Raw genomic sequence first — 6,311 nt, 5'->3', positions numbered from 1 at the left:
GGAACACCTTCCTAATATTGATTCGCCCCCCCACACACACACTTCTGCCCTCAGAACTGCCTAAATTCGTCCGGGCATGGACTCTACAAGGTGTCAAAAGCATTCCACAGGGATGCTGGCCCATGTTGACTCCAATGTTTCCTACAAAGTTGGCTGGATGTCCTTTGGGTGGTGGACCATTCTTGATACACAAGGGAAACTGTTGAGTGTGGAAAACCCAGCAGGGTTGCAGTTCTTGACATAAACCGGTGCACCTGGCACCTACTACCATACCCTGTTCAAAGGCCCTCTCTGACTGGCACACATACACAATCCGTGGCTCAATTGTCTCAAGGCTTATAAATCCTTCTTTAACCTGTGTCCTCCCCTTCATCTATACTTATTGAAGTGGATTTACCAAGTGACATCAATAAGGGAGCATAGCTTTCACCTGGATTCACCTGGTCAGTCTGTCATGGAAAGAGCAGGTGTTCTTAATGTTTTGTATACTCAGTGTATATCACCATCAAAATGACCTATACACTTTTGGGAAAAGACCTCTCAAAGGAAATAGTTTCATTTTATGAAACTGTTACAGGACACTTTTATGACGCTATGAATTGAGTTCAATGACAGTATGTAGGATACTGCATGTCTAATTTGGGCTCATATTGTTGCCCTACAAGAGACATGAGCAGTGAATAATTTTGAAAACATGTTTACAGTAACCTGTGAAAATGATCTAAAACAGAAACTTGTTGCTTTGTTCATTTTTAAATCAAACTAATTGGTGTTGGTAGGCAAATTGCTTCTTTGTCAATGAGAAGACTGAAAATGTTATTGCATTTACATGGCATATGTGTCATCTAAAATGAATGTAATTACAAAGTTTATAAATACTTCCTCCAAGGGCATTGTGAATGTGAATTGAACTACTAAGTTATCAATAATTCATCCTGACATTTTGGTCATTATTCCTTTGAATTATATGATAAATCTACTTCATCAGTACTGTTGGAGACATCATGTTATATCATATCATATTAGACAGATTGAAGGCAGGAACACCAGTTTGCAGGGCACTGGTTGAACCACAAGATGGAAGCACTTCTTCATAGGGGAGCTATATGTAATATTATTGCATTGTAATACATTTAAAAAATCCTTAATATATCTACAGTAATAGTGAAATGATAGTCTTTAACAATATTTCCTCAAAATGTTTTATTGGGCTCACACAAAATTGCATTCTAATGGTGCAGGCTTCTTATTTATTAGCAAAAGACGGACCGTCTCTTGTTGTCAAATTGACTGGGGCAACAGACCAGTGAATTTCAACAACAGACCAGTGAATTTGACAAGAGATTTGCTGGCCCCTGTCAATTTGACAAGAGACAGTTCATTGTTGAGTTGTTACATGTAGTACCTTTAATTAGTGAACATGGGTTCAACTACATGCTAATTTTCATATTTGTGATGGTTTGTGAGCTCTCACTTTAAATTGGGAATTTGATCATTGAAGTAGTAGGTGTAGGCCTAGTTTCTTATCTTGCCTTAACTTCCTCATCAGGGAAACTGTGTTTGTGTTACAAGGACTGACAGAATTGCATTTCTTTCCTTCTGTTCTGTTTGGAGTTTGGTGTATAATGAGTCTTTGAATATAGTGTGTTCACTTATGAATGTTTTAATTTAATTCGATTTGGAGATAAGAGGTAACTGCACACAGAAATCCCTGGATAAAGCATGAATGGCTGAAAATACAGAACATTTGTAATCAAAACAAAAACAAGATAGTTTCAGCACCTTCACAGCTTATTAAATCGATCCTACAGATGATCTACAGAGGCCACAGCAAGTGTTGTCTACAACTACCAGTTGCTTTGTGAGAGGACCCTCTTCAAGCCACAGGACGCGTCATCCAGGGCAGACATTGGCTATTATTAGTTTACCTAGGGTGCTCAGTCAAAGGCAGTGTAACGTAGTAATGTTGAAAAGAGGCACTCAACTGGTATGGAAAAAGTTTGAGATAATACAGTCCAACAGGGAACACACCCAGCTGTTTACACAGGAACAGCCAACATCTTCAACATTTTTCCCTGAGGTTTTGACAATGACTTTTTTGGAATGTGCCTCTTAAGACCATTTCCAAATATAGGTGTGTTTAAGACCTTGGGTTGACATTGGCTAATGCTTTGCTGTTATTCAGAAGGTTGTGGTAGTTTTACTAAATGCCCCACTCATCAATAAGTAGGAAGCTGTTCCTGTGAAAATGTTTTATGTTGTCAACTGGACATCATAATTGTCAGACAACTTGTTATCAACAAATAATGTGAACATTGTTTCTTAACAAAACTGGGGCTTGAGATGGAATGTGTGTAAATATTTTGCAGTCTGTTTATATGCACCTCTAGCTCAAGGGAGCTGTGTTAAAGAAAGTTATATTTAATTCTAAAAGTCGTTTCAAAGGTTTGGCAAGATGTTCAGCACTGTAGAAAATGTTTACTTCCACAGTGGGAACATGCCTCTGTTAATAGAAGTTAGAAGTATTTAAAATATTCGTAGTATGGCCTACTCCAGTCGCAGCCTCTCAGCCTCTCACACACGTGATCTGTCTGCCAAAAAAGTGTTGTTTTGATATGATCCTTCTGTAGAATTACATGTTGCTCTTATTACACTGACAATTAAGTTAAACATAGATATAGTCTTACTATAGATGTCAGAGGGCCATCCAGAGTAATAGACGCATTTATTCCTAAAATAACTGCTGTATTTTGCAAAAGTAGAAACGGTCTGTGACCAATACAACTAAATGAATTACCCCTGAAATGGCCTTGGGATCACAACTTGTTGGACATACTGAAGAGCTGTTCACATATCCTTCTGTCAAAATGTGATCTTTCTTTTGTATTCTATTTTGAGGTTTTCCCTTCTGAAGTCTATATATGTCCTCTGAAACACAGTCAACTTTTTTGTTCAAATTTCTTTGATGCACATTATTGTGTTGGATCTGAAAGTGCTTTTTGTTTTGGAAGGACACCATACTAAAATTCCCTTTGTAAAGCTGTTGAAATAGGCTCATTTCATCAGGAAGGGTTCTTTCTAATAAAGTTAATCTATAGTATCACAGGAATGGTTTAAATGTTACAGAAAGGAGGAAAAGTTAATGGAAAGGTGTATAACATGGTGACTCCAAGAGAGGGAGGGTAATGGTGACCTCCAAGAGAGGGAGAGTCCCAAGAGAGGGAGGGTATTGTTGATATACAACCCTGACTTCATATGAAACTCCATAAGCCAAAGGCTTAGCAAAGATTTGTACAGACCAAGTACACATTTGTCACATTTCAGTACAATTATTCAATAAAATGAATGACATGTTTCAGCAGACAGACCAAGACAGGAGATAGTTGATGGTAGGGGACAGTCATTAAATTTGGTTAATAATGTTTTATACAAATGGAAATCCATGGAGCCAGCCAGTGGGTTGATAACAACTACATTTTCTGTGCCAGAAAAACCAAGCGTAGACATGCTTTCAATATTTTATAAAAGAAGCGTTAAACATTGGTTTTCTTACTTAAGCTTATTTGGCTTAGAGTTGGGATGAGGGTAATTAGTGAAGGTCTACATATAGCATGGCAGATTTCATTTCATTTACAAGAGGAAAAGCTGCATAAACCAGATGATTAATTTCAAATAAAAGTTCTAATGAACATTGATACAAGACATAAGCCCAAAAATAAATTACTTGTACATTCAAACACTGCACTGAAGATCAGAAACATTCACACTATTATCCTTTTGGAAAGGATATTGTAGAAGAGATAAATTGCTGAGGAGAGGGACGATGAAGGTGGAAATGTTCTAGCAACAAAATATCTAAAACAAATACATCAAGAATATGATCAAAGGAACAAGACGCCAATTGTGCATTACTGAAAACTGAAGCTAACTTAATCACACACAAAATATCTAAATACAAATACTCTGATGACTGAAATATGAAATAGACTACAGTTTTTTATATTAGCATACAATGGGAAACTTGAATCTTAATGTCAATCTTCAACAGTAATATATTTTAACTGCAGGCTAAAATATATCAATCTAGATGTAAAATGAGTAAACAGCTTTAAATCATAATGCGCCATCTGTCAATGTGGCATAGGAAGAATGAACAGAAAGTGGTAAGTTCCTTAATGGTGTTACTTTTGACCATATAATAACAGTGAATAGAATCAATAGATTGTATTCTGAAAATATAACGTGCTTTTTATTCATAATAGAAAATTAACTTGTAATGATTGTATGCTAAATGCTTCAGCTATCCACTATGGGTTAGTACACATTCCCTTGTGAAAAAAGGTAGGAAAGTTTATTATTTGCATACAGGTGTATGACTTATCAGGCAGCTCAAATGGAATTCATTTGAGTTGCCTGAAAACCCCTACATTTACTGTAGTTGATAGTCTAGGGTTCTCTCAGATAACAAAACCGGTTAACCAGACAAGGTCACCTGAGTTCATGGGTAACTTGTGTTCAACAATGGGTTTTAGGTTTGGGGTAGTGTACATTTACTGAGGTATGGTCCAATTAAAAAGCACTGTAAATGCAAAATTACCCTTTATCCATTCCTTGGGGGCTGAAACATGTCTTGCAAGGTCGTATTGATAAAAAAAGATGAGCTACTGTATGTGTGTGTGTATACACACATACATACATACAGTGGGGAGAACAAGTATTTGATACACTGCCGATTTTGCAGGTTTTCCTACTTACAAAGCATGTAGAGGTCTGTCATTTTTATCATAGGTACCCTTCAACTGTGAGAGACGGAATCTAAAAGAAAAATCCAGAAAATCTCATTGTATGATTTTTAAGTAATTAATTTGCATTTTATTGCATGACATAAGTATTTGATCACCTACCAACCAGTAAGAATTCCGGCTTTCATAGACCTGTTAGTTTTTCTTTAAGAAGTCCTCCTGTTCTCCACTCATTACCTGTATTAACTGCACCTGTTTGAACTCGTTACCTGTATAAAAGACACCTGTCCACACACTCAATCAAACAGACTCCAACCTCTCCACAATGGCCAAGACCAGGGAGCTGTGTAAGGACATCAGGGATAAAATTGTAGACCTGCACAAGGCTGGGATGGGCTACAGGACAATAGGCAAGCAGCTTGGTGAGAAGGCAACAACTGTTGGCGCAATTATTAGAAAATGGAAGAAGTTCAAGATGACGGTCAATCACCCTCGGTCTGGGGCTCCATGCAAGATGTCACCTCGTGGGGCATCAATGATCATGAGGAAGGTGAGGGATCAGCCCAGAACTACACGGCAGGACCTGGTCAATGACCTGAAGAGAGCTGGGACCACAGTCTCAAAGAAAACCATTAGTAACACACTACGCCGTCATGGATTAAAATCCTGCAGCGCACGCAAGGTCCCCCTGCTCAAGCCAGCGCATGTCCATGCCCTTCTGAAGTTTGCCAATGACCATCTGGATGATCCAGAGGAGGAATGGGAGAAGGTCATGTGGTCTGATGAGACAAAAATAGAGCTTTTTGGTCTAAACTCCACTCGCCGTGTTTGGAGGAAGAAGAAGGATAAAAACAACCCCAAGAACACCATCCCAACCGTGAAGCATGGAGGTGGAAACATCATTCTTTGGGGATGCTTTTCTGCAAAGGGGACAGGACAACTGCACCGTATTGAGGGGAGGATGGATGGGGCCATGTATCGCGAGATCTTGGCCAACAACCTCCTTCCTCAGTAAGAGCATTGAAGATGGGTCGTGGCTGGGTCTTCCAGCATGACAACGACCTGAAACACACAGCCAGGGCAACTAAGGAGTGTCTCCGTAAGAAGCATCTCAAGGTCCTGGAGTGGCCTAGCCAGTCTCCAGACCTGAACCCAATAGAAAATCTTTGGAGGGAGCTGAAAGTCCGTATTGCCCAGCGACAGCCCCGAAACCTGAAGGATCTGGAGAAGGTCTGTATGGAGTGGGCCAATATCCCTGCTCCAGTGTGTGCAAACCTGGTCAAGAACTACAGGAAACGTATGATCTCTGTAATTGCAAACAAAGGTTTCTATACCAAATATTAAGTTCTGCTTTTCTGATGTATCAAATACTTGTCATGCAATAAAATGCAAATTAATTACTTAAAATCATACAATGTGATTTTCTGGATTTTTGTTTTAGATTCAGTCTCTCACAGTTGAAGTGTACCTATGGTAAAAATTATAGACCTCTACATGCTTTGTAAGTAGGAAAACCTGCAAAATCGGCAGTGTATCAAATACTTGTTCTCCCCACTGTATATACACACA

The sequence above is a fragment of the Salvelinus namaycush genome, chromosome 9 (genome assembly GCF_016432855.1).
Source record: "Salvelinus namaycush isolate Seneca chromosome 9, SaNama_1.0, whole genome shotgun sequence".
Lineage (NCBI taxonomy): Eukaryota > Metazoa > Chordata > Actinopteri > Salmoniformes > Salmonidae > Salvelinus > Salvelinus namaycush.
Note: the sequence above shows the minus strand (reverse complement) of the source record.